This window comes from Elephas maximus, chromosome 13 (genome assembly GCF_024166365.1).
Source record: "Elephas maximus indicus isolate mEleMax1 chromosome 13, mEleMax1 primary haplotype, whole genome shotgun sequence".
NCBI classification, from domain to species: domain Eukaryota; kingdom Metazoa; phylum Chordata; class Mammalia; order Proboscidea; family Elephantidae; genus Elephas; species Elephas maximus.
Genome location: NC_064831.1, coordinates 26548731 through 26559807, shown reverse-complemented (window position 1 = coordinate 26559807; position 11077 = coordinate 26548731). Strand labels below are relative to the sequence as shown.

General features: G+C 37.3%; 1 pseudogene; it reads left to right on the top strand.

The window, feature by feature from the left end:
• Nucleotides 1-3897: 3897 nt before the first annotated feature.
• On the top strand, nucleotides 3898-4851 carry LOC126057315 (olfactory receptor 4P4-like; annotated as a pseudogene).
• Nucleotides 4852-11077: the final 6226 nt, after the last annotated feature.

Sequence of the window (11077 nt, the reverse complement as noted above, 5' to 3'; positions counted from 1 at the left end):
TTAGAAATAGAACTACCATACAGTCCAGAAATCCCACTCCTGGGAATATACCCTAGAGAAATATGAGCCTTCACACGAACAGATATATGCACACCCATGTTTATTGCAGCTCTGTTTACAATAGCAAAAAGCTGGAAGCAACCAAGGTGTCCATCAACGGATGAATGGTTAAATAAACTGTGGTATATTCACACAATGGAATACTACGCATCGATAAAGAACAGTGACGAATCTGTGAAACATTTCATAACATGGAGGAACCTGGAAGGCATTATGCTGAGCGAAATTAGTCAGAGGCAAAAGGACAAATATTGTATAAGACCAATATTACAAGATCTTGAGAACTGGTATAAACTGAGAAGAACACATACTTTTGTGGTTACGAGGGCGGGGGGAGGGAGGGTGGGAGAAGGTTTTTTACTGATTAATTAGTAGATAAGAACTGCTTTAGGTGAAGGGAAGAACAATACTCAATACATGGAAGGTCAGCTCAACTGGGCTGGACCAAAAGCAAAGAATTTTCCGGGATAAAATGAATGCTTCAAAGGTCAGCGGAGCAAGGGCGGTGGTTTGGGGACCATGGTTTAAGGGGACTTCTAAGTCATTTGGCAAAATAATTCTATTATGAAAACATTCTGCCTCCCACTTTCAAATGTGGCGTCTGCGGTCTTAAATGCTAACAAGCGGCCATCTAAGATGCATCAATTGGTCTCAACCCACCTGGAGCAAAGGAGAATGAAGAACACCAAGGTCACACGACAACTAAGAGCCCAAGAGACATAAAGGGCCACATGAACCAGAGACCTACATCATCCTGAGACCAGAAGAACTAGTTGGTGCCCGGCCACAACCGATGACTGCCCTGACAGGGAGCACAACAGAGAACCCCTGAGGGAGCAGGAGATCAGTGGGATGCAGACCCCAAATTCTCATAAAAAGACCAGACTTAATGGTCTGACTGAGACTAGAATCCCGGCTGTCATGGTCCCCAAAACTTCTGTTGGCTCAGGACAGGAACCATTCCCGAAGACAACTCATCAGACATGAAAGGGACTGGACAGTGGGGAGGTGAGAGATGCTGATGAAGAGTGAGCTAATTATATCAAGTGGTCACTTGAGACTGTGTTGGCATCTCCTGTCTGGAGGGGGGATGGGAGGATAGAGAGAGCTGGAAGCTGGCAAAATTGTCACGAAAGGAGAGACTGGAAGGGCTGACTCATTAGGGGGAGAGCAAGTGGGAGTACGGAGTAAGGTGTATATAAACTTATATGTGACAGTCTGACTTGATTTGTAAACGTTCACTTGAAGCTCAATAAAAGTTAATAAAAAAAAAAAAGAAATTAAGCGGCTTGCAAAGATAACATTTTAAGTTAGTGGCTGAATTAAGAAATACGACCAGGGATCCCCCCTACACTATGAAGAAATGTTAGATTTTTACTGGTAATATACATCAGTTAAACATGTGTTCCTATGTCTGGGAGGAATTTGAACGAACAAGGATTGCCAAGTAGGGAAATTGAGCGTCAGCTGAATGTAGTCTTCTGAACCAAGACAACTAGAGATTCAGGAAATATTTTTAGCAAACCCATACAGTTTCAAAAGCATAAATGTGCCTAATTATTAGAAATTTTGTTTTCATTGATAAACGCAGACAGATTGATTAACTGGCTTGCCAGAGAACATTCCCAGCCTTACTTTCCTTAGAGGCTTAATTTCATTTAGGGCCCTTAATATGCTTGTGGGAGATAATGTGCATGTTTCAGGCAGGTTTTGGATCCCATATATGTTATTCTCTATGAAAACTCTAAATATAATAAGCTATTTATATTTTAAGAATAATTCAAACCAGGAGTATATTCAGTATTGTTATTTTATTCAAATAAAAAAGAAATAGCCTGTCTTACTTACAGGCAGAGTATTACTGTAGTCTGATTTTGGAACAGTTAAAATCTATTTCTCAATAATTTTTCCTTAATCTAATTTTAGTTCTTACAATTCCACTAAGAAAATTAGGATCTTAGTCTTATAGTTCCATTGCTATTACAATGTGATTATTTATTGTATGAGTGGCAATGTTAACTTAATCAGTAAAAGGAAGAGTTGAGGAGAAAATTTAAGTAGGATTTGATTGAGAAGTCAGGTACAAGACTAGGGCTGAAAAAGTAAGAGAATTCGAGCATTACCAGTAAAGACTAATTGTAGGAATTTTGACTTAAAATTATGACTTTAATGAAACATATAGCTAGTGTCATTTTTTTAATCAATATCCATGATTCTAACAACCTAAGTTCACATCAGATTTGGTCACACTCTACAACAATGTTTCCAGTGGTTTGATGTCATTTTTGTTAATTGATGGTTTTCACTGGCTAATTCTTTTAAAAAATAAACCACCGGGTCTTTCTTCTTAGTCTGTCTTAGTCTGGAAGGTCAGCTGAAACCTGTCCACCATCGGTGATCCTGCTGGTATTTGAATACCAGTGGCATACCTTCTAGAATCACAGCAACATACAAGCCCCCACAGTATGACATACTGATAAATGCATGGGACAATTGGTGAGAGTCACACTACTCATATATTACTTTCCTCGCTTTCAATTAAAACCTACCGTTGGTGAAAGGAAGAGAGTTCATTAATGGATTGAGAAATTTTGGACTCAAAATAATTTCACATTTCTAAGTGATATTTTATTTGCTCAGAGTCAAGCTTACTGAAATGTTTTCACTAATATTTAGGTAATAATATGTACCATTAATATCTCTAGAATTTATATAAAAAAAAAGCAGCTTTATATTCCATTATTTAATGTCACAAAGATCATATTTTAAAGACACGGCAAGTTTTCCCATTTCACTCATATTCTAACAGATAAAATGATCAGCACCCAAGATAAAAGGACATTATGGCACAATGCAAAGTCTAGAGCACATGTCTCAAATTGTTATATCCTTAGAAATCACATTTTCTGGATCAGGTGGTCATTATCTGGGCAGTTAATGGATCTGGACAAAAAGATTGTATTGGACAAATGTGGGAAAAAGGACATACCTCCAGTCAGAAGGCTAAGAGCAGTTTGACTTGTCAAATATAATAAACTGCATTGAGGGTAAAACTTTAATATAACACTCTCTTCTGCTTAGTCCTCTAAAGGAATTTACTCCTGGGTTTATTTGGTAGTCCATTCAAGTTTACTGTTTTCATTGATTTAACTGAAGGACTAAACATTCTTGCATTTTAAAATATCAACACATACTTCTCACTAAAGCACTAAGGAAACACATAAATAAGAAAGCAGGTAACATCAAAATGTTTCAAAAAATGTTGACATAAGCCTATTGGCTTTCATTTTTAAATACTTATCTATAGATTTACTTAGGTTTTATTTTTTATGCTTCCTCGCTTGAAAATGGATTTAAGGTAATGTATATTCTTTTTTATTTTATTTTTTATATTCCATTAGTAAGAAAGCTTAAACATCACATTCTCTTGTACACAATTAAAAAAATAATAGCTATATAACTTATTTCCTTAAATTTTTAGTCAAAGATGGTAAGAGTTATATACTTTCCAGATATTATTATATATCACATTAGGCTTTGGAAATAGACATTACCTAAAAATAAAAGTTTGATTGGTTAAGGACATTCATGTCTACTTAGGTTTGAATGGATCACAATTTTCTGGAAGACTTAATGGAAATTATCTAGTATGTGTTCACATAGAGTGTTACTAGAGAGCCATTTTAAATGAAAATTTGATTTTTATTCTCAATGACACTTAAAAGAAGACAACTGTACCAAGTCAATTCAGTGTTCCTTGAAGAGAATATGATCCCCACTCTCCTCAAAAAACACTTCTAAATATGGGCTCAGGAATTAAGTCATTTCAAGTGACTTATGTATTCTGTGTACACTAGACCATGGGGAGGGGGGAAAAATAACATCGCTGTATTTATTCTCTTGGGACTTTCTCAAAGCAAAAATATTGAAATCTTCTGCTTTGCATTATTTTTATTTTGCTATATTGCTATTTGGATGCGAAACTTGCTCATAATAATTTCTATCACATGCAGTCATCTAATTGACCAACCCATGTATTTCTTCCTTAATTACCTCTCTCTCTCTGACCTTTGCTACACATCCACTGTGACCCCCAAACTAATGACTGACCTACTGGCAGAAAGGAAGACCATTTCCTATAATAACTGCATGACACAGCTCTTTACCACACATTTCTTTGGAGGCACTGAGATCTTCATCCTCACAGGGATGGCCTATGACTACTATGTAGCCATCTGTAAGCTCCTGCACTACACTGTCATCATGAGCAGGCAGAGGTGTAACAAAATCATCATAGCTTGTTGTAATGGGGGATTTATACACTAAGCCAGTTTCTTCACAGTGTCTTCTTACCCTTCTGTGGCCCCAGTGAGACAGATCACTACTTCTGTGATGTGTATCCTTTTCCGACACTGGCCTGCACTAATACACACACCATAGGCCTCTTAGTCATTGGAAATTCAGGCCTAATTGCTTTGTTGACTTTTGTTATCTTGACGTTATCTTATTTTTTTATATACTACACCCTCAGAGGATACTCTGCAGAGAGCCGCAAGTAAAGCTCTTGCCACTTGCAGTTCTCACATAACAGTGGTGATCCTGTTTTTTGCTCCTGCATTATTCATTTATGTTAGACCAGCCATAACTTTTCCAGAAGATAAAGTGTTTGCTGTTTTCTACACTATCTTTGCTCCCATGTTCAACCCTCTGATCTACACACTGAGAAACATGGAGATGAAGAATGCCATGAGGAAAGTTTGGTGCCATCAAATGCTCTTGGAGGGAAAGTAACTTTTTAGAAGCGTTCCTGCTTCTCAGTCTTTGGTCCCCCGGAACCACACCTATGAATAAGATTCATTCCCATCATCTGTTCTGACTTACTGTTTGGAGAGAGCAACCAGAGGACATATCCTTTCTGTATTTTTATGCTTCTGTATGGCATGTTATCAAGAAATTGAGCATTATTCTTATCTATATTCTACCTTGGTTGCTCAGTGGTTAAGAGCTTGGCTGCTAACCAAAAGGTTGGCAGTTTGAATACATCCACCACTCCTTGAAAACCCTATGGAGTAGTTCTACTCTGTCATATAGGGTCGCTATGAGTTGGAATCAACTTGACTGGCAACAGGGTTTTTTTTTTTTTTTTTTTTTGGCTATCTGACTTAATCTTTAAGGTTGGGTTCATATAATATGAAATAACCAGTTTCTTAAAGGTAGAAGATTATATCACCTATTTGACCTTATAGGGAAAGAGATAAACAGATTATGTAATTTTTTCATGTCTTAAAATGCTATGAATTAAGCACCTTCAAATTTTGAAAACATTTTACTGAACTACAAATATAGAAAATTGCAAATATCATGCATGCTCAGCTCATTAATTTTCACAAGCTAGGCACGATCATGTAATTAGCACCCAGATCAGGAGTCAAAAATTACCAGTTAGATGGCCTTCCCATGCCAATTTTTAAAGCACTGTATACCAAAGATAACCGCTCTCTTTATCTCTAAGATCATAAATTAGTTTTATCTGTTTTTGTACTTTTTGGCAAAGGAATGATACAGATTGTACTCTTTAGTGTCAGGCTTTTTGAGGTAAGTTTTATGAGATTGACTCTTGATTCGTGTGTATTTTCTGATTATTTCTTTTCATTGATATAGAGTATCTCATTGTATAACTATATGACAATTAATTTATTCATTATCTTATTGCTATACATGACTAGTGCTGCTGTGAATATTTTGAAACATGTCTTTGGTGAATATATGTTTTCTATGGCTTTGTAAATTTAATTTAATAAAATAAATTTAATTTGTAATTAAGACTTAAAAATTTAAGACAGTTATTGTGTCCTTGTGTTAATACTCTTCTCTAATATATTACTGACACAAAATAAAAGATATACGAAAGGAAAAAAAAAGTTATACGTAGGAAGAATAGAAAAAAAGGCTTAGAAATATGTGAAACTTCTGATGTTTCTAGGATCTATGTGATGGGGTATGGCATATGCTGATGAATTTCAACCAACCTGTCAAACATAGAAAAGTGCTCAGAAGTAAAAGGAGGTGGAGGCAGGAAGGCTCTAGGAAAGGTAGTTTACACAATGTAGCTCAGAAAACATTGCCGTGGAGAGATCATCAGGTTACATTAGCAAGATTAACACATAGGAAATCACCATTGAGAAATATTATAAAATGGGATCCTTAGAATAACATATGGAGTTGCTTGGCATATTAAGTAAAACAAGGAAAGTTCTACATTAGGGTATTGAGAAGGAAAAAAAAAAATGTACTTCAGGGCCTCCAAATAAAGATAAAACCAAACCAAACCAAACCAAACCCGTTGCCATCGTGTTGATTCTGACTCATAGCAACCCTGTAGGACAGAATAGAACTACCCCATAGGGTTTCCAAGGGGCCGATGATGGAATCAAACTGCCGACATTTTGCTTAGCAGCCTGAGCTTTTAATGACTGTACCACCAGGGCTCCAAATAAAGACAGTGGGTCCAGATAAAGAAGAAATTTTAAGAGGTCAGGCTAACACTCGATTTTTACACATAGGCACACACACACACATGCACACACATACACACACATCATAAAGAGTGAGATCCTTCCTGGGGCTCCTATTCCTGTCATAATTGCAGGATTAAACATGATTATATGGATAGACCTAAATAAAAGACACCATACCTAGTAAGGTAACAGGTCAGTGAAAAAGTGGAAGACCCTCAATGAGATGGATTGACACAATGACTACACTGATGGGCTCACACATAGTGGTGATTGTGGGGATGGTACAAGACAGGGCAGTGTTTCATTCTGCTGTTAAGTAGGGTCACTATGAGTCAGAACCTACTTGATGGCATCTAACAACAACAAAATAAAAGAAAAAGTATTTTACTTTTTATCCCAAAATTATGCTTTCACAATTAAAAAAAGCACTAAATACAGGACAAAAAAATAGACTGTAAGCAGCATATTGCATAATAGAACTGCATTTATTAGAGTTATCAGAAACGAAATATAGTATGAATATGTTTATTACATAAGTAATAATTTTAAAAACATGATACAAGATAGTCTCACAATTGTCCAATTTGTTAAAAGACAAATTACCTTAAAAATAAAAAAATAGATTATTTTAATTAGAAAGCTGATGGATATAACAGAGTAATTACACCTTAAGAAAGAATCAGCAAACTGAATTTTAGATATTAATAAATTACTAAGAACACGGAATAGAGAGGTAAGGAGATACAAAAAGTAAAGGGACATTAAGACACATTGGAAATAGAGTAAAAAGAAGAACCATATTCAGTCATGTTCCTGGATTTGAAAAGAGTGAAAAGAGATGTTTAAAGAGGTAGTAACTCAATTTTCAAGAATCGATGGAAAAATATTTAGAAAAAAATCCACAATGAAGAAAATGAGATATTCTTAAAAAGATCCCCAACAGATCATCTAATTTCCCACAAGGACTTCTTTATGAGTTGGGGGTGGGGGGCAGTGATTTGGGGATCTGGGCCAGAAAGACAAAGTAAACCCTTAGGTGACAAAGTGCAGCCAGAGAGGGAGATGATCTCCACCTCAAGATATTTGTCCAAATAACAGAGATAAATTAAAGCTATGCTGAACCTAGCTCAAAAACTGGGAATGGAGTTAAATCGTTTCAAAAAACCTTATGTTTCTGAGATTGTGGTAAAAATACCAGTTCAAGGTGGACTATTATAGGTCAAGGGTACATCTTTTTTTTTTTTAATATAATTTTTATTGTGCTTTAAGTGAAAGTTTACAAATCAAGTCAGCCTCTCACACAAAAACCCATATACACCTTGCTACACACTCCCAATTACTCTCCCCCGAATGAGACAGCCCGCTTTCTCCCTCCACTCTCTCTTTTCATGTCCATTTCGCCAGCTTCTAGCCCCTTCCACCCTCTCACCTCCCCTCCAGGCAGGAGATGCCAACATAGTCTCAAGTGTCCACCTGATCCAAGAAGCTCACTCTTCACCAGCATCCCTCTCCAACCCATTGTCCAGTCTAATCCATGTCTGAAGAGTTGGCTTCGGGAATGGTTCCTGTCCTGGGCCAACAGAAGGTTTGGGGACCATGACCACCAGGGTCCTTCTAGTCTCAGACCATTAAGTCTGGTCTTATGAGAATTTGGGGTCCACATCCCACTGCTCTCCTGCTCCCTCAGGGGTTCTCTCTTGTGTTCCCTGTCAGGGCAGTCATCGATTGTAGCCTGGCACCATCTAGTTCTTCTGGTCTCAGGATGATGTAGTCTTTCTGTCTCTTGGGCTTGTAATTGCCTTGTGTCCTTGGTGTTCTTCATTCTCCTTTGATCCAGGTGGATTGAGACCAATTGATGCGTCTTAGATGGCTGCTTGCCAGCATTTAAGACCCCAGATGCCACTCGTCAAAGTGGGATGCAGAATGTTTTCTTAATAGATTTTATTATGCCAGTTGACTTAGATGTCCCCTGAAACCATGGTCCCCAGTCCCCTGCCCCTGCTACGCTGTCCTTCGAAGCATTCAGTTTATTTAGGAAACTTATTTGCTTTGGTTTAGTCCAACTGTGCCGACCTGCCCTGTTTTGTGTGCTGTCTTTCCCTTCACCTAAAGTAGTTATTATCTACTACCTAATTAGTGAATGCCCCTCTCCCACCCTCCCTCCCTCCACCCTCTTGTAACCACAAAAGAATGTTTTCTTCTCGGTTTAAACTATTTCTCAAGTTCTTACAATAGTGGTCTTGTGCAATATTTGTCCTTTTGCAACTGACTAATTTCACTCAGCATAATGCCTTCCAGGTTCCTTCATGTTATGAAATGTTTCACAGGTTCCTCACTGTTCTTTATCAATGCCTAGTATTCCATTGTGTGAATACACCATACTTTATTTATCCATCCATCTGTTGATGGGCACCTTGGTTGCTTCCATCTTTTTGGTATAGTAAACAGTGCTGCAATGAACATGGGTGTGCATATATCTGTTTGTGTAAAGGCTCTTATTTCTCTAAGATATCTTCGAAGAAGTGGGATTGCTGCATGGTATGGTAGTTCTAGCTTTTTAAGGAAGTGCCAAATCGATTTCCAAAGTGGTTGTACCATTTGACATTCCCACCAGCAGTATAGAAGTGTTCCAATCTCTGCACAGCCTCTCCAACATTTATTATTTTGTGTTTTTTGGATTAATGCCAGCCTTGTTGGAGTGAGATGAAATCTCATTGTAGTTTTGATCTGCATTTCTCTAATGCCTAATGATTATGAACATTTCCTCATATATCTGTTAGCTACCTGAATGTCTTCTTTAGTGAAGTGTCTATTCGTATCTTTTGCCCATTTTTTAATTGGGTTATTTGTCTTTTTGCAGTTGAGTTTTTGCAGTATCATGTAGAATATCATGTAGATTTTAGGGAAACCCTGGTGGCGTAGTGGTTAAGTACCACTGCTGCTAACCAAGAGGTCAGCAGTTTGAATCCGCCAGGCACTTCTTGGAAGCTCTATAGGGCAGTTCTCCTCTGTGGTATAGAGTCACCATGAGTCAAAATCGACTCGACGGCAGTGGGTTTGGTTTTTTGGGTTTGGTAGATTTTAGAGATCAGGCACTGATCAGAAAAGTCATAGCTAAAAACTTTTTCCCAGCCTGTCGGTAGTCTTTTTACTCTTTTGGTGAAGTCTTTGGATGAACATAGGTGTTTGATTTTTAGGAGCTCCCAGTTATCTGGTTTCTCTTCTGGTGTTTGTGGATTGTAATGTTTTGTATATTGTTTATGCCACGTATTAGGGCTCCTAACGTTGTCCCTATTTTTTCTTCCATGATCTTTATCATTTTAGATTTTATATTTAGGTCTTTGATCCATTTTGAGTTAGTTTTTGTGCACGGAGTGAGGTATGGGCCTTGTTTCATTTTTTTGCAGATGGATATCCAGTTATGCCAGCACCATTTGTTAAAAAGACTGTCTTTTTCCCATTAACTGTTTTGGATGGATTTATGTCTGGGTTCTCAATTGTGTTCCACTCGTCCATGTATCTTTTGTTGTACCAGTACCAGGCTGTTTTGCCTACTGTGGCAGTATAATAGGTTCTAAAATCAGTTGAAGTAAGGCCTCCCACTTTGTTCTTCTTTTTCAGTAATGCCTTATTTATCTGGGGCCTCTTTCCCTTCCATATGAAGTTGGTGATTTGTTTCTCCATCTCATTAAAGAATGTTCTTGGGATTTGGATCAGAATTGCATTAAATGTATAGATCTCTTTTGGTAGGATAGATATTTTTATAATGTTATGTCTTCCTATCCACGAGCAAGGTATGTTCTTCCACTTATATAAGTCTCTTGGTTTCTTGCAGAAGTGTACTGTAGTTTTCTTTGTATAAGCCTTTTACATCTCTGGTAAGATTTACTCCTAAGTATTTTATCTTCTTGGGGGCTACTCTAAATGGCATTCATTTGGCGATTTCTTCTTTGATGTTCTTTTTGTTGGTGTAGAGGAATCCAACTAATTTTGTATGTTTATCTTGTATCCCGATACTCTGCTGAACTCTTCTATTAGTTTCAGTAGTTTTCTGGAGGATTCCTTAGGGTTTTCTGTGTATAAGATCATGTCATCTGCAAATAGAGATACTTTTACTTCTTCCGTGCCAATCTGGATGCCCTTTATTTCTTTATCTAGCCTAATTGCTCTGGCTAGGACTTCCAGCACAATGTTGAATAAGAGTGATGATAAAGCGCACCCTTGTGTGGTTTCCAATGTCAGTGGGAATGTTTTCAGGCTCTCTCCATTTAGAGTGATGTTGGCCGTTGGCTTTGTATAAATACCCTTTATTATGCTGAGGAGTTTTCCTACTATTCCTCTTTTGCTTAGAGTTTTTATCATGAATGAGTGCTGAACTTTGTGAAATGCCTTTTCTGTATCAATTGATAGAATCGTGTGATTCTTGTCTTTTGTTTTATTTTTGTGGTGGATTACATTAATTGTTTTTCTAATGTTGAACCATCCCTGCATACCTGGTA